Below are 23,014 nucleotides of genomic sequence, written 5' to 3' on the forward strand. Positions count from 1 at the left end.
GACACTCGGGGTCTCAATATTTGGAACATGCTTATACTAAAAAAATGGTTATTTGTCTGAAATTTGAATTTAACTGACTTCCCTGTATTTTTATTTACTAAATCTAGTGACCTTACCCCTGCCCCACCTTTAAATGGGAGTAATTCAATATACTGAAGAAATTGTTAGCCAATAAATGAATTAATGAAAAAAATATATATATAATATGCTGGATACTGTTCTAGAAATGGGGGTATAACTTATACTATGAGGTTATTTAAGGATCAGACAAGAAATCTCAGGATCAGAGCTCATATTGCTGCTACACCTACTCTTTGTGGGGAAGCTCTGATGGAGAAGAGGCTGAGGGATCCCCGCAGAACAACTTCTGATGGGTGATGCTTTGGAGCCTGCAACAGGGTAGACAGACAATGGCCACCTGGAGTGGCCACAGAATGTGTCCTGCCCACCCTGAGACCCAGTTCTTGCCTCTCTTGAAAGCCTTCAGGGGCTTCTCTGACTGACAGCTGTCTGTCCTTCCTCTGGTGTCACAGTACATGTGCTTATACCTCTTCTTTTGGCCATTAAGGAAAAAAAGTCCTTGTACTTTCTTTCCATAAAAGACTTGAAGTGACTGAGTTGGCAATTCCTCGTTGCCTGTGTTGGCACAGCTTTTGTGTTCTTTTTTCTTTCCCTGAGCTTTTGTAGTGTTTTTTGATGTTCTGTGGACTCCTGCCCCATTTGTAAACTTCCTGAGTTCCAGGGCTATGGCCCAGAGACCACAAGAAATAGTCCTTCTGGGCTCAGGAGCTGCAAGGTGACTTAGTGACCCCTGAGAGGTGGACCCCACTAATCTTTTGAGTCTTTGCATGAAGCATAATTTCCCAACACCCCCACTCATGCCTCTCCCTGGGCATCAACTGGGGGAACCTGCAGCGCTCTCTCCTGGTCGGTCTGCCAGCCACAAAACTGTCAGCCCATTGCATAGCTCTGCAAAGACTGACCTCAGGGGCTGCCACAGTGATAGAGGGAGGAGTGCGAGTGACAGCAACCCTGCTTTAAGATACTTTGAATATTGGGCCTTTCTGGTAGATCTTATTTGACTGCATGAAAAGAACAGTTAAAGCCTCTGGTCTAGATGAAGGGTTGACAACCTGGTGTCTACCCATGGGTTTCAAGGCATCGGGTACCCTATGAATTTTATATGTAAAGTTGGTTTATGTATATATGATTGCATTTTTCTGGGACGGGCCCTCTATAATTTTGTCAGCTTTTCAAAGGAGACTCTAACTGAAGAAGTTGAAGAGTGTTATTCTGGGGACAACCCCTATTTCTTGTTTGCCTTTCGACTCTAGCTGGTCCCTGTGTCTCCTCGCAGAGGGGTGCATCTTGTCCCCTTGGAGTTCAGCTCCCTTTAGATCATATCTGAGTTCCCCTCAGCCTCCCCACCTTTCAGTCAGTCGGTGAGTGGTGGGTGGGGTGCTCTGGGAGTGTGGGTGCATCTTAGCATCAGTCTAAGTCATGCATGATTACGAAGGTAAATCAGCTCTGAGAAGCAGAGGGAGGTGGACGACTCCTATTAGCATCCAAAACCAATTATAAATGCTTTCACATTATTCACAGCTTGGGATTTCTGTGCCCTCACAGGCACAGTTGGGAGCTGGCTGCACTAGGCAGCAGAAAAGTAGAAAAAACAAAAGGGAGAAAGGGACTTGCCCTAAAATAAAGAGCCAAGTGCTATGCCCTCCCCTGCAGTGGACACTCTTTTCTTTCACCACAGCAGAGTCGGCAAACTTCCTCTGTAAACAGCCAGAGAGAAAACATGTCAGCTTTGTGGGCCACATTGTTGCAACTACTCACCTTTCCCATTGTAGCAAAATGGCCACAGACAACTCCTAGATAAATCACTGTGGCTGTGTTCCAATAAAACTTTATTTACAAAGAGCAGGCAGTGGCCAGATCTGGCCGGTAAGCTGTAGTATGCCCACCCTTGAATTAAAGTTTACGAGGGCCCAGTTCTCTCCTGCTCCTTCCTTTCTTTTGAAAGCTTCAGACTGCGCAGGCCCTGTGACTCCCACTCCACCCCTCCTGGGGTCCTATCGCCTCCTAGGAGAGGCCCACTTTGGTTGTAAATTGATCTTGCTTGTTTTCTGGACCGTGTTTTGTACAGCCTAGTTCTTGGCAAAGAGTGCTTTAGTTGACTTCTCTTGTTAATGATTCTTGTTTTGTAAGCCTATTTGGATGGTCCCCCTGCAACTCCATCCAGCAATATAATGCTTTTCCAATCTGTGTTGATGGATTCCTGGGGACGGGAGATGGAACCCAGGACTGACTCAAGGGCATTGCTGCCCAGAGCCTCACCCACCAGGGTGGTCCCCACTCAAAACTAGGCAGCAGGGCTCTTTTGGGTACAACCGCCCTCTCACAAAGCCATTATGAAGAAAAATGACAGATACACAATTATACATTCATCTGTGCATATTTTAAATATTGCAGTAAAAATTTTTAAATTGTGGGAAAAATATCACGTAAACTTTACCATCTGTGGCGTAGTAGAAAATACACAGATTGGCCTCTGTCCCTGGTTCCTGGCAGAGCACTCCTCACACCCTTGTGCTCTTCTGTGATAAGAGCACCAAGAGTACCTTTTGTTCTAATTAGGTGACTCTGGTGGGCTCCTGGATGGGCTCCTGGATGGGTCCCTGGATGGGGGCGGTCACCAGAAAGACCAAGTCATAATCGGAAGCTTGGAATTTTCAGTCCCCCTTCCCCTCCTTCAGAGAGGGGAGGGCTGGAAACGGAGTTAATGACCCATCAGGCCCACTTGAGGAAGCCTCCATAAAATGTCAATAATTTGGAGTTCGGAGAGCTTCCAGGTAGGCAACCAAGTCCATGTACCAGGAGGGTGATATACCCCAATTCCACTAGAACAGAAGCTCCTGTGCTCAGGACCCTCCCAGATCTCAGCCTATGCATCCCTTCATCTGGTTGTTCTCCTGTATCCTTTAGCATCATTCAATGAACATGTGTTTATCTGAGTCCTGTGAACCATTCTAGCAATTTGATCAAACTTGAGTGGGCTGTAGGAACCTCTGATCTGTAGCCAAATTGGACAGAAGTTGCAGGTGACCAGAGGACCCACTGTTTGCAATTTGCATCTGAAAGGGCAGGCTTGTGGGACTGAGCACTTAACCTGTGGGATCAGATGTACCCTCTGGGTAGAGAGTGTCAGAACTGAGTTGAACTGTGGGACACTTGGCTGGTGTTGTGGAGAATTGCTTGGTGGGCGAAAACCCACAGACATTTGGTAACAGGAGTGTCAGAAATGAAGTGTTCTGCATGAGTAGTAAGGGAGATGCACAGGAGGGAAAGACTGAGTTTTTCTAATGCACCATCTTTCCCATTTTTAAGGGTACAACATAGTACTGGTAACTATATGCACAAGGTTGTTTAACAGATCTCTAGGACTTTTTCATCTTGCAAAACTGTAATTGTACACCCATCGAACTACTCCCCTTAGCCCATGGTAACCACCTTTCTACTTTCTAAGACTGACTACTCTAGGTACCTCATGTGAGTGAATCATATAGTAATTGACTTTTTGTGACTGGCTTGTGTCATTTAGCATAATATCCTCAAGGTTCATCCATGTTGTTCATGTGTCAGAATTTCCTCTATTTTAAGGCTGAATAAATAGTCCACTGTATGGAAGGGTTACATTGTCTTTATCTCTTCATCCACTGATGGATATTTATTTAGGTTGCTTCCACCTCTTGGCTGGAATAGTGCTGCAGTGAATGCAAATACACCTTGGAGATCCTGTTTTCAATTCTTTTGGATACACATCCATACGTTGGATTCCTGGATTGCATGGTCATTCTATTGCAAATTTTTTGAGAAACCTATATACTGTTTTTCATAGCAGCTACACCATTTTGCATTCACATCAATGCATTTATAGCTTTTATTTTTAAAAATGGAAAAAAATGCACACTGGATAGTCTACATAGTTTCATTCTCTCATTCATTTAAAAGTATTTATCTAGTGCCCACCCATGGCTAGGCACGGGGCTATTCCACTGGATCAGACAAATCCTTGCCCTGTTGAAGTTACAGTCTTGTTGGGGAGATGGCCAGTAACAAATAGGCGTATACTTCCTCTAGAGAAAGAGGAGAAGAGTTTGATTAGCTGTGACTGGAGGGAGGGAAGTGGCATCGGAGCTCCAGGATACACGTGGAGGGAGCACTCTCCCTTAGCGCCTTCCCAAGTTGGGCAAATATATCTGCAGACGCCCACAGTTAAGTTGGAGCTTAACTGTTGTGAGCCAGTTCATCACAGACTTTTTTTTTTTTTAAATTGGGGTGAAATTCTTATAACGTGAAGTTACCATTTTAAGTGAACAAGTCAGTGGCATTTAGTACATTCACAGTATCATGCAACCACCACCTCTATCTAGTTCCAAAACATTTTCATTCCCCCCAATGCAAACCCCCTTGCCCATTAAACAGTTACCATCCATTCCTCCTGCCTGCCCCCCCAGCCCCTGATACCCATCGATCTGCTTTCAGCTTTTATGGATTTATGCATTCTGCCTATTTCATGTAAATGGGTCAGACATGTGGCCTTTGTCTGGCCATGTCTGGCTTCTGTCACTGAGCGTTGTATACTCAGGGTTCATCCGCACTGTAGCAAATGTCAGGGCTTCATCCCTTTCCCCTTTTTACAGGTCAATAAGCTTCTATTTCGTAGATGTGCCTCATTGTGTTTACCCAGTCACTAGGTGATGGGCATCCACCGTGAGCGTGGGCATACAGGATCTGTTTGAGCACCTGTTTTCAGTGTTTGGAAGCCCAGACTTTGGCAGCTGAGAAGTCCCTCAGGCCCCACCCTGTCCCTGGAAGCAGGACAGTACCACGATTGTACAGGGAGTCCGTGGGCGGTCCTGACCTGATCCAGGCGGACCTTCAGCAGGGACTGAGCTCAGGCACTCTCCCTCTCCCTCCTGTTCTGAACCTTGAGAAGTCCCTACCCTTCTCACCAGCCCCCAGCTCCCCCAAACCACCTTCATCCACAGAGAAGAACAGGCCACGTGGTCAGACATTCAAGAGTCCCAGGGGCCCCTACATGCTCTGGGTTGCCTGGCTTCTTCCTGTGGGCTCTCAGGGTCCCTAGTTGATGTCCCCTGAGGCCCTGACTTCCCTCTACAGTTCCCAAGGGAGCTGGACGTAGGACTAGGCTGTCTTTGGGGGCTGAGGTGGAGGCAGGCTCTGACTGCACATCTGCCCCTCTGCTTGAGGGCAGTGGTGGATGTTATAAGCCAGTAGAGGTGATTGGGGGACATTGGAGAAGCTCCTTCACCAGGAAGAAGGCAAACCCTCTCCATCAATTCATCTTCCCCACCGTGGATCCCCCTAGTGAATTTTCCCAGGGTAGGGAAGAGGTAATTGTTCCAGGCTCAAAAGATTGAATCATTCTCTAATCAGGTGGCAGAGGAGGCCAAAGTCCTTGGTTCAAAGGTTCTATCTTCAGATACTTGTATTTCAGGGTGAGTGATTTGTTAAACTCCAAGGCTCACCATTTGGTAATTCCTGGGAGCACCATCTTCGGTTAGATTAAACGCAAGCCAGAAAGAGGAAAATGGGAGAGTGGGAGAAAAAGGAGAACGGAACACACACAGGAGAAGGAGGCACACATGCACACAAGAGAAGCGTGCCATGGTGGGAGGGTCCCGCCTTCATGGGCCCAGTAGCCCTGACCTTGAGGAGCTGAATTCTGTTTATCGTTTAAGCCTCTCTAGCACTTAGCAAAGAGTACAGTGTGCAGTAAAATTTAAAAATTAATTTAAATTAGTGCTTTTCATCTCATGGCACACACAGCCTAATCACTAAAATTCGGTGGCACACCACAAACTATGTTTTTTGCTGATCTGACAAAAAGTAGGTATAATTTTGACGCATGTACAGTAGATGGCTGTTGTTGTGTTGGCTGTTGTCATTTTTTTATTTGACAGTCTAAGGGAAAACAGGTCAGTACCCCTGACTAAATAGTCAGATATTGCATGTTTTAAGAATTCTTGTGGCACACTGGTTGAAAATCATTGATTTAAATTATTCTTTTCTTAAAAAATATTTTTTTCTTTTAAACTGATTTTTAGAGAGAGAGGGGTTGGGGCAGGGGTGGGAGGGGAGAAAGAGAGAGAGAGAGAGGGAGAGGGAGAGAAACATAGATTTGTTGTTCCACTTATTTATGTATTCATTATTTGATTCTTGTATGTGTCCTGACCAGGGATCAAACCCATAACCTTGGCATATTGGGACGCTGCTCTAACCAACTGAGCTACCCAGCCAGGGCCAAAAATCACTGATTTAAGTGAATGAGGTCTTCATTGGAATGCAGATCTCATCAAGCTGTCTCCTGACCCATACCTTTGGGACTCCCCCCTCCCCCATGCCCCAGATGGTAAATCACTTGTTGGGCATCCAAGTAATGCAAAGTTACCTCTGCTCTAAACAAAATCAAAATGAAATGTCAACTGGTAATTTGGGTTCAATTCAGGAAATAATCATGTTTTCTGCTCCGGTCAGCTTGGCTTCAGGTCCTCAGTGGTCTGATTGAAAAGGCTTTTGAAAACTCTATTCACATATTAGTCTAATGGACACACCAGACGGTGGCTTCTCGGGGCAGGGCTGCTGTTGTGCATCCCTGCTCTCCTTGGGCGTAACTTACCACTGGGGAACATCTGCATTATCTAATTAATTCCTTTGAAGCATTTCATTTCTGTTGGTTGCTCTTTAAAGGTCATTACCAAATAAACATGGAACAAAAGGTCACAGCACCCAGCGGAAAAATCACCATGAAGCCACTTGGGCCCTGTTCAATGCCAATCTCCCTATCGGCAGAGACTGTTCTTGGGGTAGCTAATAGGGCTGCCCTCTGCTAGCTGCTCTGGATTTGGGGTTGGGACCTCTTGGATGACACCAGGTACAACTCACATTGCAAATCCTTATTTATGGACATGAAGGCTAAAGTGTGGGGGCAGGAGATGGGGGTAAGTCATTTCTAGAGGTCACGACAGAATTAGGACAAGTTGTGGCCAGCACTGATGAGCTATGTGTTTCTGTCCCAGATGAATTGGATGCCTAGAGACAGGGAGATGGAATTGTGGGTTTGCTGAGTGGGATTTTGGAAGAACATACAGGAGGGAGATTATGTATGTAGCAGACTAGGGGTGCTCACCTTTGTCTGTGTTTTTAAAGAGTCGAGAAGGAAAACATCTCAATAAGGTACGACATGAGTAGAATCAGTATGACTGCACAGGCTGAAGCTTTGTGCCACAGGGATGGCAGGTGGGGCTGACCCGACCGGTCCTTGTGCACACTCCGGGAGGGTGCTGGCTCAGCTGTACTTTACTCCCAGGGGAACGGCTGGGGTGGTGAGGGGTTTGGGCATGGTTGCTGGGAAGAACAGCTGGGAAAAAAATGCATTTAAGGTTTGAGGAGGTAATAGGAAAAATATGTAGGTGGCTCCAGAGGCAAAGCTGAGACTACTGGGTAGAAATTCTCTGGGGGAAGATGCAACTGTTGCTAGACTGGTAGTAGGGTCCCTATCCCAGGTTGAGGTCCAGAGGCCACATATCCATTTCAGGGGAAATTGTGGCTGACACTTGTGCGTTTGGTTTGCCATGCCCACCAACTCAGCAGAGACCACTGATTGGTTCAGCCTTCAACGTTGCTCAGGCTGTGGCTCTTCACTGGGTATCTCTGCCCTGGCACACAAAAGGATCTGTGGCCTTTCCATCCCCAACGGAGTCCCCGGGGCAGTTATTCCCAATTATAGAACCTTGCCAACTTAGATGTGTCTTAGACACCCTGGTCATTCATGTGGGGCATGCCTCAGTCTCTGTATCTGTAAAATGGGCATAGTGTCAATAACTAGCTTCATAAGGTTGTGAAGATGGAATGAGTTCTGGCAGGTAAACTATTTAGGATGGTACCGGGCACATGGGAAAATGTTAGCTATTGTGTAATTTATTAAAGTTCCTGAGACAGTCCTGTTACATGACTCCAGCCCTCTCCACCCTGTCCCCAACCTGATCAGTTGAGAATCTCCAGGCTAAGCTGGAAGGAGGTCTCTGATCCAGTGAATTCATTGGTGAATTCAGCAAATTCTTGTCTTTAGGTGCTGGCACGAGAAGGCTGAGCAGTATTGGCATGGTCCATGTTCTATGGAGCTTAGGTTTTTATAGGGAAGACACAGACAAATCAATTAAAAAACAACACCCAGCCCTCTAACCCCGCACAGCTGAAAACAAATACTGTGAATAGTGCAAGTTATTTAAGTTTCCATAGGCTGATCCCAAGATCCACAGCCCCATCCATGGCCCCTTCATTTAATGAGTATTTATGGACCGCCCCTAAGTGTTTAAAATCCCCCATGTTGTACAGTGCTGTGTGAGGAGTCACCATTCCTTCCTGGTGCCTTGGGTTCCTAAAGTCTGTCCTTGCAGCCGAACTTTCCAATTCCTGATGCCCAAAGAGAAGAAAGGGGCTGGCTTTGCTTCAGATCACTGGTGCTCCCTGAGACACATCATCCGCCAGGCTCATGTCCCTCTAGGTTGTCTTTATCTGGCTATACAGCAATTATTTTAGCCTCTAGTGAGTTCCTGTCGGATCATCATGGATCTCCGAGCTCAGACAGGCCCTAAGAGAGAAATCTGGTTGAAAGATCCACAGGCCGATGGCTGGGAGAATAGATGTTATGGGGGGCTGCCTGTCAGGCTGATGTGTTAACTGTCCTCTCTGGTTTCATGCCTTACTTGAGAACTCTGGAGTCCTGGCTACTACAGAGTGGTTTGCAGGCCCTCACTGATACCCTAGCCCAGCTCATTTTCCGGAGTCAAAGCCAGCCTCTGCCACAGCCTCTGCAGCTGTGGTCCAGGTGTGCCACTTCCTTAGCCTGGCAGCTTACCCCATTCCTAATACAGATACTCTGCAATTGGAGGAAAACACCAACTAGCCAGCAGGAATGCAGAGGAAAGCCACATTGATGCTGAAAGGGTTGAAAATGGAGCCGATGGTGAGTTCTGAGGAAGAGCCTAGAGGAGGAAAACAAAGCTGAGAAAAGGCCCATTAATCATCGTTGAGCACAGAACACATTATTGTGTGGAAAATAGTGACTAATTGCGGTCTAGCCTCGCTGAAGAAAGGGTTTCAACTGCATCGCCAAGTCAGAGAGCAGACTACTGCAGTGCATTGACCCTGAGACTCCATCCACCCGAAGATGCACCATTATTTTGTGAACCACCAAGAAAGACAAAGATAAGCATACTGCCCCAGACTATGTGACTTGCTTACCTTCTCCTGTTCTCCATGACCATCTGTCTCCTAGGGGCTGAAAGAGTCCCCCTCTGCATCTCACCCGTCTCTGAGGCCCTGCTGTGAGTTTTCTGCCTGTGCTTTCTCTGAGGGAGCATGATCAAGCACGAGGGCTGCTTCCCACCCACCACCTCGCTGATGGCAGTTGTAACACTGCAGGATGAATCATATTTCTGAGATGCCAGCCTAGGGGCAGAATGGTGGTTCATGCATCTTTGCATCAACAAAATACTGTACTTACTCTTCTCTACATGCCTGGAGTGAGAGTGGCACTGGGGCTACTGGGCAGTAAGTAGCACTGGGGACGACAGAGCAGCCAGAGCCCGGCTGGTTTGGCCTTATGCCTCCTGTTACCAGGGCTGAGGAGTGAGCCAGCTGGTGTCTTTCGGTGGTTCTAACAGCAACTACCTAGTCTTTTTTTTCCCCCAAATGCTGTTAGAAACCCTCCAGTACTATTCAGCCTGGCACTCCAATACAAAGGGAAAAGACCTTCCTTGTGCTCTGCAGGTTAAATAACACAGAGCAGCTGTGAGTGGAGGGGCAGGTGGCCTGAGCTTATGGCAGAGGGGCTGTTTGTCTTCATTAATGTCATCTACAGAAAAGCATCACCTTAGACATGAGGTGGCCCTTAGGTCACCCAGATGGCTCTCTCCAGCAGCCTGCAGGGATCAGCTTGGCCTAGTTTCCGAAACTTTAATGAACTCCCTGGCAGGAAGAAGCGCCCTAATGTCTCCCTGTGGTCCCTGCTGCTTTAAGAGTGTCTGTTCTTTGTCTGAGATGGTGGTTCTCAACTGGGGGCTATTTTCCCCTCAGGAGGCACTGGGCAGTGTCTGGAGACATTACTGGTTGTCACAGCTGGGTGGGGGTGTGACTGGCATCTAGTGGGTGGGGGCCAGGAGTGCTGCTCAGTAAGCATCCTGTCATGCATGGGACAGCCCCCCCCCCCCCCCCATAAAGAATGATCCCGACAAAGTGACAAAGTGTCAGCAGTGCCGAGGCTGAGAAATGCTAATGAACAAAGCAGCCACTAAATCCAAGATGTAGTTCTGGACCGTTGCATTCTCTTTTCTGAGATCTGGAGAGGAGAAGGAAGAGAGGAAATGAAATGCTCTCTAGGCAGAATCCACCACAGCCTTCTTGCAGTGCATTGCTGTAATTGCTAATAAAAAGCTATAATCCACTAGGCATTTCTGGATGGTTTCCCTGATCTTGGAACAATAAAGGAAATAGCACATGCACAGACTCAGACTGCTGAAGGAACAGATTTTATCCCAAAACCCTGTTCTCACACTTCATTGTATACAGGAACAGCCCCAGGATCTGGTTAAAATGCAGGTTCTGGTTTATCGGGTTGGGGTGAGGACTGAGATTTTGCATCTCTCCTAGGCTCACCACCTGGGGACTCCCAGGGGGTACTTCTGCCTTGACCTGTGGAATTCCCAGGCCCACAGAGGGACTGGGGTTACAGCTCCTACTAGCCATTTAAATGTGAATAGATAATGGGGAAACGTTTGCAAAGCTCAGCTCTGTGCACAAATGGTCAGCTTTTTTTCACATGTGTGATGGGATGTAGAATGACCAGCTCATCCTGGGTTTCCCAGTACTGTTCCAATTGAAACCTAAAGTCATGTGTCCAGGAAACTCCTCAGTCTTTTGAAGTCAGGGTGATTGATCACTCTATGAGCCCTGCCATATCTCCTGGGGAAAGGCATGGCGGGACCTTTTGATCTTGCTTTAACGTGGAAGGTTGAGTCCCTCCTTTGAGGAAGGCTCTGAGGAGTCAATTGCATTGGGAACTGAAAGAAGGCCTTTTATTTTGTGATTTTGTTTCTCTCCTGTTCTGGGAATAGAAGCAGATATGAAGTCAGGAAAACTCACTGCCTCATACTGGGACACATTTTCTGTGATCAGACGGACTGTGTTTCTCATCCTTTAACTGTGACTTGTATTCTTCAGCAAAAGGTCCCTCAGCCTCCCATCCCTGCTCCCCTCTGACCCGAGGTTCTTCTCCGCCCTTTGAGCAGGCCAGGCACCTATTCTGAAACCTTCAGTATTTCCTCACCCATGTAGTTCTTGACGTTTCTGCCCTGAAGGAAATACTTTCTGTAGTTGGTAGACAAAATGTGTGAGATATTTCCATGCTTTTAAGTAGCTTGTGTTCTCAGTGGGTGACAAATGCACATGAATCTTTCCTTTATAAGGCCCAAGTTCTTATACAATAAAGGGCCGTATGCTAGACGTAAGGTCTGTTTTGATGTGGCTTTGCAGATGACTTGAGGTAGAACCAGTAAGCACGTCGTCTAAGCCCTTTTCAAAATGGCATGACCCATGTCTGTGCCGTTGGCCAAACATTCCTGGTAAATTCCTGCCCCTGGGCCTTTGTTGAAACTGGTCTCCTGATCAAGAATGCCTTTCCTTTCCTCTTCGCTCTCCAGTCCTCTTCACTCCTCCAGCCTTAATGCTCTCACATTTAATCCGAGCGGCCCTGGTTTCCAACCGAGTAGTCACCCATCTGGCCCAACAAGAGTTCAAAGATGGGGAAGTCACTCCAAGAGAAAGGAATGAATAAGCACTTTAGGGGGAGACCATCTTAGGGTGAGCTCCTCCCAGCCTAGTCACCTCAAGTCTCATTAGCCTCCTGGGGCAGCGGCTGCACTTAAGTCTTCGGTTAATTTTGCATTTTGGGTTTTTTTTTTTTGTGAGATCATATTTTAGAAGTCTTGTGTAGGAGTGTGCCCTGTAAGAATTGAGTCTCAGAAATATGTAGGTCCCTGCTTATTTATTTGAAAAATATTCATTAAGTGTCTTCTCTAGTCACCAGTGGGAAAGCACACATTCACTCTAATTGCCTTTAGGTTGAAAAACCTACTTGGTATATGGGCTGGAACAGCAATGGACACAGATTGGGAGCTATTCACATAGTTAACTGTTCTGTGTGGATATATTTACATTATTATTTTCCTGGTTTCTCAGAGCCAAGGACTGCGTGTTTTTCTTATTTGTTGCCCCCTGCAGCTGTGATTCCCAGCTTCCCAGTGTGGACTTGCTGGGTTTAGAGGGACTGCCTGGTATTGTGTTAATCAGTTATTACTATTTCCAAGAGCTGAATGAGGCAAAGGCAAATTAAAACCTAATTTCCTCACTTTGGGCTGGGGTCTCTCAGTTCTATAGCCCTGGCATCTCACGTTGATTGGAAGTTCTGATTGGTAGTTACATGAGTGTGCCTTTGGTAAATGAAAAGTGTGGAAATGATTTAATTCTTGCTTAACATAATTTGTTTGAAAAGCTCTTTCAAACTATTTTTTTGGGGGGTGAGGTTAGAGAAATAATAATAGGTGGCTTACAGTTAGCACGGAGACGATTATTTATTAGATAATCTATGCTTCTTTTTTTTTAAAAAAGATTTTGCTTATTTTTAGAGAGGGGAAAGGAGTGAGAAAGAGAAAGAGAGGAACATTAATTTGTAGTTGCCTCTCGAGCACCCCGCACTGGGGACCTGGCCCGAAACCCAGGCGTGTACCCTGACTGGGAATTGAACCCTAGACCCTTTGGTTCTCAGGCCGGCACTCAGTCCACTGAGCCACACCAGCCAGGGGCAGATAATTGATGATTCCTAAAATGAATACAAAGTAGATTTTAGTACTAACAAATCACAGTTCTTTGGTATCAACAAATCGTAGTGCTTCCCCACTATGACTGTAGAAGTTTCCAGAAGAATTAGGCATAGCCCTCTCAACCCCAGTAGCAGGCACCTCAGGAGACAACATTTTAAAGTCCAACTTCCATGTATCCCCCCTGATGGCAGCTGGGTCGGGGTCAAAGGCCCTGTATGAGTCCCCAGTTTTTTGTAGTTTTTTGGTTCTGGTAGGAGGAGAAAAGGAGCCTTAGACTCGAACACTTTGCTGTGAACTTGTGGTTCCCTGGGTGTACCTGGGGAACATTTGAGATGGCCAGAGGGATGGGGTCTCCAGGGGGTGGTGGGAGTCCACATATCTGTGGGTTTCTCAGGGATCATATGTTCTGTCCAAGCCAAGACCCCGCCAACCATCTGTCTGTGAAACTGGAAGGCAGAGTGACAGGCTTGCCTGGTGGTGACAGGCAACCCCCAGGGGCTCCCGGAGGAGTGTTTGGGAGTGGGAGCAAGGGGGGGACCTTCCTCAGGCGTTTGGTTCCCATCACTCAGAGACCATCTACCTCGTTCTGCAGCTGCCTGTGGAAGAGCTAATGAGGTGAAGAAAATTCTGAGGACATGATTGATTAAAGCAAACCATGGAAAATTTCAAGGGGACTTGGCTTTTGAAAGAGCTGGGTGTTTTGAACATCCAGGTGGCTTTGGATATAAGCACAGAGAGTCTCTTTTATTAACTGAGAGTCTTAGGCTCAGAGTCAGGAGTTTCACTACTGAGTTGAGGTCTTAAGCCCGGTGAGCCTTGTCTTCTGTGTTCACCTTTTACACGCTTCATCAACATGTTTTTAAATTGTGAAAGGACATCATACTACAGGAAGGGGAAAAAACTCTTCACTCTCATCACCCAATGTCCCAACGACTTTAATATGTATGAATTCCCTTGCACCCATTACCTGCATTTTTACCATTGTAATGACAAATGCCACATCATTTTGTATATTGCTTTTCTCACAAAATATGGCATCATAAATATTTCCTACACTGCTGTGGTATTATCATTTTGACTCGCTGTGTTTATGTCCTGCAATTTGTTGAACTATCCTCCTGTGTAGCATTAGAGTGATCAATATCTTTCCCCCTCTATATGTTAAATAGTTCTATTAGGCATGTTCCTGGGAAATCATCCTGATGAGCCGACCCCATTAGTAGGAACGGAGGGCACCGAGCAATTTGGGGACTCCATTGTTCCGTTAAATTGGATGAATGATTTTTTGAGCGCCTTTCATGTGGGAGGCTGTCTGTGCTATTGTCTCTGGCTGGCCCCCTCTGCGGGCTCCTGACCACGTGGAAAGACTACAAAGCCTTGCCGATTACGACGATGTTAGGTAAAATGTCAGTGTGAATCTGTGCAGTCTCAATGACATACTATTTGAAAATAGTTGTAGATTTGTCATGAAAATCACTGTAGTGTTCACACTTCTTGTTTTCGGGATGTGTTAGGATGTGGAACAGGAACCTTGGTGGTTTGTTAGTGGAAATGCCTGGGAAGTACTTGAAACATTTCTATTAGCATTGGTACGCTGACCCATTCCCTGTAGCCTTGCTTGCCATAATCATTTTCATGGTTGAGATGGAAACAGCTATGACTTAGGAGGATTGGGGACTCACAAATGTGTGAAAAGTGGGAGAAAGGGAGCCAAGGGGAGATGTGGGTGCCAGCCCCCCTCCGGCACTGCCGGCTCTGCCTCTAGGCCTATGCGGCCAGCTGTGAAGCTTTGGACCAGAAGCTTTGGGAGAGTCTTCCCAGCAATCAACTTTATGGTGTAGGTGGCAGTCACCTTCAGCCCTATTTTAGTTAAGGCTGCCTAAGAACATACCACAGAAAGAGTGACTTAAACGACAGAAATGTATTTTCTCCCAGTTCTGGAGGCCAGGTGTTGTCAGAGTTGTTTCTTCCTGAGGTCCACGAGGAAAGGATCTGTCCAGGCCTCTCCCCCTGGCTTGTACTTGGCTGTCTTTTCCCTGTGTGTCTTTGTATGGCCTTCCTTCTATGCCCAGATTGCCTTTTTATTTAAGGACACCAGTCGTACTGGGTTAGAGCCAACCCTAATAACTTCACCTTCACTTGGTTACCAAAGACACTGTCTACAAAGAAGGTCACATTCTGACATGTGAATTTTGTGGGGGACACAGTTTAACCCATAAGCTGAATTTAACCCGTGGAAGATGAATTAGGAAGCATAGATGCCTCCCTGTTTGGCTGAGATAGTTCCCAGTAGCACAGAAAGGTGGCTTCCTCCCTCCCTCTTTCTTTCTTCCTTTCTTCCCTCTTTCCTTCCTTCCCTTATTCCCTCCTTCCTTCCTCTCTTTTTTTCTTAAATTAAGAATACAAAAGAACTCTTTAAATACAGCAACAGAAAATGGTTTTCTGTCACAGCTCTGGAAGGTGGAAGTTTTAACATCTAAAATCAAGGTGTTGGCAGGGCCACCCTCTCTCTGAAGGCTCTGGAGGAGAATCCTTCTCTGTCTCTTCCACCTTCTGGGGGCTCCAGACATTCCTTGGCTTGTGGCCGCATCACTTCCATCTCGGCCTCTGTCTTCACACGGCCTTCTGTTCTGTGTTCGGCCTTCTCTGCGTCTGTCTCTTGTAAGTAGTGCACATGTCATAGGATTTAGAAACCATCTGGTTAATTCAGGGTGACCTCATCTTGAGATCTTTCATCAGATCTGTAAAGACCCTTTTCCCAAATAAGGACAGATTCACAGGTGTCAAGGGTTAAGATTTGAACGTATCTTTTGGGGGCCGTCATTCAACGCACTACACAGAGCTTCTCAGATGACCTCACACAGCAGCCACATATTTCCAGCCCTGGTCTTATCCCCCAGCTCAGTCTGATGGGGTCTCATCTGCTCCTCTTTTTGATTATAGACGGTTGAGGGACCACCTCCATACCTTCTTCTCTTCTGTTCTTGAGGGATATTCCCTCCCTACCATCCTGTCCTCTGTGGGCTCCTGGGGAGAAGAATAAAGCTTTTTAGAATCCTTGCTGCTTCCCTATTCCCTGGGGCCTCTTAGGATCCTTATAGGCCCCTAAAGAACTCTGGCTTTTTTGAGATCTCACCTCGTAGTGCACCAAGCATATTAAAACACTCCTTCATTCCACATTACGTCTTTTTTCCCCTTATAAAAATAATCAGGTTTCTACAATTTTGCTTTTGAAATTAGTTGGCTCTAAGCTTATTTAATTTATGATTGGCTGTGATTTTTTTCAGCTATTATGCATACTTACCAGTTCTCCTGAAGTGAGAAAAACTAAGCTTTGGATTCTTTTTCGAATGTAATTAAATTTTTATGAATACCAAAGTCAACAATTAACAAGGTTTTATATGCATTCAGTGAAACATTTATTAATTTATATTTCTACAATTGTTTTAGCCCAAGATTCAATATTTTTATTTTTTCAATTCTTAACCATTTCCTAGGCCCCTGGGAAACCTAGAGACCTCAGATGCTGGTTCACTGGTTTCTGATTGCTGAGAGGGCCCTGCTTTCTTCCTTGCTTCCTTGCTCCTTCCCGCTAGAAACTGGAGGTTCTCCTTCCAGAATCTTAGGCTCTCCTAGCAGTGTGTCTGTTTGCTGTGTCCCTCCCTGGGCGGGTTAGATCAGGACTTTGGGTTCTATTCCTGGTCTCACCTATATTTTCCTCCATCCTGAACATCCTAGGTCTGAATCTCTCAGTGGACTTTTTTGCTGAATAACCACCCCTGGCCTTGTCTGGCCCTACCACCCCATTCTCAGTGACAGAGCTGGCCTCACATGACCTGTAGAGTCCCAGAAGGCCCCTTGCTCAGAAAGGCTCTGTGCTTGGTTTAATGCTCTGCTGTGACCATCTTGGGATTCCTAAAAGTTTTATCTCTGAACTAGTGCTTTGTAAGCAAAGTTTGATGAGACAATGGAGTCTGCAGTGAGCACAGGAGACATGCAGAAGAAAGGATAAAGCTTTATACTTTTGTATTTTCTTGTTTTAAAAAAGATTTTTATTTATTTATTTATTTATTTATTTTTAAAGAGAGGGGAAAGGAAGAAGAAAAAAAGATCAATGTGTGGTTGCCTCTCATGCACCCCCCCTACTGGGGACCTGGCCCACCACCCACGCATGTGCCCTGACTGGGAATTGAACTAGTGATACTTTGTTTTTTAGGTTGGTACTCAATCCACTGAGCCATACCAGCCAAGGCTACTTTTATATTTATAATGGCACTTTTTACCTGCCTTTTGAATAAGGGACCTCCCACTTTCATTTAACACTAGGCCCAGCAAGTTATGTAGCTGGTTCTGCCTATTAATGACAGTGGGCAGGGACCAAAGGTGGGTCTGTCTTGGTGGTTCTTAGCATCATTGGAGAAAGGGGTCTGAAATGTGATACTTCCAGGCAAAAGGAAGGGGATTGGTTTCCTATTGCTGCTATAACAAATTATCATGAATGTATCTTACATTTCCAGATGTTAGAAATGCTAAAATCTTATATTTCCAGACATCAGAAATGTTAAAATCAAGTGCTAAAGTCAGCAAGGCTGCATGTTCCTTCTGGAGGTTCTAGGGGAAAATCCAAGTCCTTGCCTTTTCCAGCTTCCAGAAGTTGCCTGCATCCCTTGGCTTGTGGCTGCATTGCTCTGACCCATGTTCATGGTCACATCTCTTTGCTGCCTCCCTCTTTTACTTTTTGAGGGCCTTTGTGTGGGCCTGCCCAGATAATCCAGGATAATCTTTCCATTTCAAGATCTTTAATTTAACTACACCAGCAGAGACCCTTTTGCTGTGCAAGGTACCTATTCACAGGTTTCAGGGATTAGGACATGGACAGCTTCGTGGGAGGCAAAATTCTGGCCACTAGACAAAGCTATTTGTTTTCCAGCTTAAATCTTTAGACATTCACCCAGGGTACATCAGGTTTTGGGGGTTCTGAGGCTTTTACAATTTTAACAGTCTTCCAAAAAATTAGAAATTGTTTTATTAAAGTAAATATTACTTTAGAATGAAAAAGAAATAACAAGATCCTAGATTGAGGTCCTTTTCTTCTGAGGCCTCTTTTGGCAGTTATCAGCAATGATGACGAGCACCCTGGCCCCTCCCTACCTAGAACACTCTCTGCTCCCAGCAACCCCCTTGCAGGTGAGGCCCTGAATGGGCCACATTGATTGGTCAACTGCCTGTCTAGCCACCAAAAGAAGGGGGTTATCTCCTGTTGATTTGTCCTCACTGGCTGGAGCCAGCAGTGGAAGGCATGGGTGTTTCCTGAGGAATGAGAGAAGGAAAGAAGGAACTGAAAAAATATATATATATATATACACACATACACACACATACAACAGCTTTCATGATAAACTTTCATTTATAACACACAGTCAATAACACACAGTCAATGCAATGCCCAGTGTGTTGAGACCAGAAGCATGGACAGGGCACAGGTTGTGTCTGTCTTACTTAGTGGTGTGGATCCAGTGCCTCAAACATGCCTGTCACATGGCAGGTATGCAGTACACATTTGCAGAATGATTGAATGAATCAACTGGTTGTTCATGTGATTCATATAGCTATGGAGAAACAGGCTCGGAGTAGAACTTATTTATTCAGTGATTCGCTTTCGTGAACTTAGCGAAATGGCCTTCATAGAATTCCTTATGAGATGCCAGAACACGTGTTTGAAGCACAGGTGGAAAATTTGGAAAACTGACTGATGCCGATTATCATCTCAGAGGCAGGCATGATTTCAATTTAATTAGTGGTGGTTTTTTTTCCTAGCAATTCCATATTTTATTAAGCTGGCACTTGAACAAGAGATTTGCATTTTAAATACCTGTCACAGTACTGAAAACTCTCCCAACACTAGATTTGTACAAAGTCAGTAGAACCTGTACTTTTATGCCCCAGCTTGAGCTTAGGGGTTCATGTTCAGAATCACACATTTAGACAAAGGTGAGAAGTGACCTGATTGCTGACTCAGTGTCTCCCTCAAGCCCTCAAGGGCAGCTCTTCCTTGTACCAGGCTCAGAAAAGCGGCATCAAGTTGCTCTTGGCTCCTTTGGATGATGCTTAGCAATATCCTCTTTTTTTTTTCTTTTCATATTTATATTTTACAAAAAATTCAGAATGGATCAAAAAGAATAATCAAGGATGCTGCTGTACCAGCCTGTGTATACAAGGCATCCTTCAGCTAGGAATGTCGTTTTCATCAGTTCATCAGTGACATCAGGGGGCAAATGTCAAGGGCAGCCAGATCTGCTGTGTAGGGGAGTCCTCCCCTACATTTCCTCCCATACATTTCCATTTAGGAAGCTGTGTGATATCATAGTGTGCAGATGATGTCATCAGAAACCTTAATAATCAAGACCCAAAGGGGTAGAGGGAGTTGAGCACCCAGGAGGTTTGGTCGTGTGAATGCTGGTGCGCTGATTGTGCTGGGGTATAAAGATGGTCAGGCAGTTGGTTCTCTTCTTTCCTGCATTTTAGGGTGAATCAAATGCCACCTGGTGCCTTGACTGAGGCCAGATGTTTCTTGAAGGCCATGATAAATTTAAAAAAGTGATTTTTATAGTTACTTCATATTAAGAAGATTACCGTATGAGATTACAGTAGGGTCATTTAATCTTGGCAATACTGACATCTTGTACCAGATAATTCTTAGTTGTGTGGGTTTTCCTGGGCATTGTTGGATGGTTAGCTGCACCTCTGGCCTCTACCCACTAGCACTCTCCCACCTGCCTATTGTCCCCTGTGGGACAAAATTGGCCTTGGCTGAGGGCCATTGGATGACTACCACGTTATAATTGAACTAGTTGGGACAATCTGATCCAATATACAAATATTGTTTTTCTTATAACTCTCAGGAAGGCCTTCCATATGTAAAGTACAGCCAACAAATACCATTTTTGTATCTGAGAGACTTACCTATTCAGTAGCTGCTGAACATCTACTATGTGCCATGTGCTAGGGATACAACATGTGCAAAATGCAGACAGAGTACTGCTCCCACAGAACTTGCAGTAGAAGGGGACTGAATAAATAAGAATGTCAGATACCAAGAAGTGCCATGAAGAGAGTGAAGAAGGGCTTGGAAGGTCAACGCTAGAGTGAGGGTTCAAGGAAGGCCTCTGCTGAGATCCAAGTGACAAGAAGGATCCATCCAGGTGAAATTCTGGAGACAGATACTCCAAGTAGAGGTTCTAGGATGTGTTCCAGAAGGAAGAGCAAGTGCTAAGGCCCTGAGGCAGTGTCTCCTTGGATCAAAAGGAATGCCTGCCTACAGTAACCTGAGGCAGGAGTAAGCACAGTGTTCAAGGAGAAGGCAGACCAGCCTGCCTGAAGCAGACTGAGGAAGGGCTACAGTGGTCCAGAGTGAGCGCAGCCAGGCCACATAGGGCTTCACAGATTATGGGTGGGAGCTTGAGTCCAAGGGCAATGGAAAGCCCACCAAGGGTTTGCAGTTGCAGACAGATGTGGACTTGTATCTTTAAAAAATCACTCTGGCTGTGGTATGAAGAATGGACTGTTGGGGGGTTATACAATGGGAACCAGGAAGACTAATCAGGTGGCCAGGCAGGATGGGGAGTCAGAGCTGTTATTTTGGGCAAAGGCGGCAGCAGAGGAGATGGAGAGAAGTAGATGGATTCTGGCTATATGGGTGGGGGTACTTAAAAAAATCCTCCAAACAAAACAATAAAACCTCCTTTACATTTCAATAGCACTTCTATAAACTGCCTATTACTTTTAATTCTAGGATCCCATCAGTATATCTGAATGCCATTTTGGTGGGAGGGCAGTTTATCACCCACACTTTGTTGAGGGAAGGAACTGGCTGCCCCAGGCTCCCAGGCTTATCTCAATGCTCCTGATACCTCAGTGGTCAGACTTCAGGGATGGGAAAAAAATGAAAGGGTGGGGAGGAAAAGCCATGTGTATTTAGTGACTTTGCACACACCAGGGTCCAGCAGAGTGCCTGACACAGAACAGAGCCTCATGAAACGTTTCTTAAGTGAATGAATGAATGAATGAATGAATGAATGAATGAGAGAGGGTTGAGGGGAACTAATTCAGGCTCCCATGAGGGGTACTGGGCTGGGTGTTGGGTTCAGTTACAGTAACCTGAAGACAGTACCTGTTATTATTCCCAGGCTCAGAATGGGGAAACTGAGGCTGGGGGAGGTCGAGGAGTTTGTCCAAGAAAAGCCACATGCTAAGCTGGGATTCCTTCTAGGCTGTCAGATTCCAAAATTTGTACTCAATCACTACATTACTTCATAAGAGAAATGTCATCTGAGAGAGGGAGGGAGAGAAAGAGGAAAGGGGAGAGAGAGAAAGAGAGAGAGGAGAAGGGGGAGGAGAAGGGGGAGAAGGAAAGTGAAAATGAGGGAGAATGAAAGGAGCAAAAATGAGGAGATCCAGGATTCACTGGGCTGGATCACTTGTGCCCAGCTGCCATCTCTTCTCCATCTCTCGTTGCTTTCTAAGACGAAGCTGCCACCTCTTTGCTCACCCATTCCAATGCTCAGGGGGAGGTAATTCTTCTGGAAAGGGCCACCATTCTGCTGCCCTGCAGTTCCTTCACTGCTTGTCAAGATCAGTTAATTTTATGCCCTTTCCATACTTGGGAGGCAGCCCTCCTGCCTGCAAAGCACCCTGCCACCCTTTAGTGAGCCAGTGCTCTGGTCTGTTCTTGCACACTCCATCCCTCCACCCCTGCAGGGCAGGTTGCCTGGTGGGAGAGAATAGGGGTGGGCTGGGAGTGGGCTGGAGGGAAGAACCCATGCATTTAGCTTTAAGGACACTACATTTTCTTTTGGTCAACATAATAAGGGAATGTGAGAAAGACAGAGGCAGTTTGGGTTGGTGTGCATGTATGTGTGTGTTGGGGGTGGGGCACTGGGAAAGATGGTAAATGGTTCGATTTGTCTCTTGGGCGTTGGGTACCCCACTTTAGGGACAGGTGTGGTTTAAGGGAAGTGAGAGAGTCTGCTGATCAGGGTGTTGAGTCCCATGCTGAGAGCACTGAGCGTCCCAATACCATTTCTGTAGTCAGCTGGGCTTGGTTTCCCACACTATCCTGTCAACCTGGGGTCACTACAGAGCCCTCTTGAACCTCAGTTTTCTTATCTGTAAAATGGGGTGTCATCATCTTTTCATGCTGCTATAACAAGATCCCACAAACTGGGTAGCTTGTACACAACAGAAACATTTCTTAGGGTACCCTGAGCTGACCAAGAAAGCTAGTCTGGTGCTCTCCCTGGTCAGACAAGCGCCTGAGGGCAGAGACCACCCTTCAGTGAGAATGCCCTCTTCCTGACGCAATGCATGGATATGGTGCCATCCTCAGCGTAAATGACTGGCTTCTGCTGGACAGAAAAGGGCTGCTCCTATAGGACCCTCTGGTCATGGCCATGTGATGATGGGTCCTTTTTCTGTCCCTGTTACTCTCTGGTAGGGTCATCAGATAAAATACAGGATGCCAAGTTAAATCTGAATTTCCGATGAACAACAAATATGAAAGAGGTTTCAGTATAGTATGTCCCAAATATTGCAAAGGACAACCTTACACTAAAAAATTATTTGTTGTTTATCTAAAATGTAAATTTAACCAAGCATCTTTTTAAATTTTTGGCTAAATCTAGCAATTGTATTCTCTGGTCTTTTTTTTAAATTTTATTTTAAGATTTTATTTATTTTTAGAGAGGGGGAGGGGAGAGAGAGAGAGGGAGAAACATCAATGTGCGCTTGCCTCTCGAGCGCCCCTCACTGGGGACCTGGCCTGCAACCCAGGCATGTGCCCTGACTGGGAAAAGAACCAGTGACCCTTTGGTTTGCAGGCCAGTGCTCAATCCACTGAGCCACACCAGCCAGGGCTCTCTCTGGTCTTTTTATAGAAGGCTCTCAGAGCAAAGTTCTTGACCTGGAGCACTGACTGTCAGAGTGATCCCAGCAACTCCTGGTTTAGAACAGAAAATCTCGGGCCAGGCCCAGACGTCCAGAACCAGAAC

At 45.9% G+C, this 23,014-nt stretch overlaps 1 protein-coding gene across 1 annotated transcript in view; it reads left to right on the forward strand.

Moving 5' to 3' along the window:
- The window catches only part of SLC39A11 (solute carrier family 39 member 11), a 324,919-nt gene that overhangs the window by 40,386 nt on the left and 261,519 nt on the right, over positions 1-23,014 (forward strand). The gene's annotated exons all lie outside the window — the stretch shown is intronic.

Source organism: Phyllostomus discolor, chromosome 8, assembly GCF_004126475.2.
Source record: "Phyllostomus discolor isolate MPI-MPIP mPhyDis1 chromosome 8, mPhyDis1.pri.v3, whole genome shotgun sequence".
NCBI classification, from domain to species: domain Eukaryota; kingdom Metazoa; phylum Chordata; class Mammalia; order Chiroptera; family Phyllostomidae; genus Phyllostomus; species Phyllostomus discolor.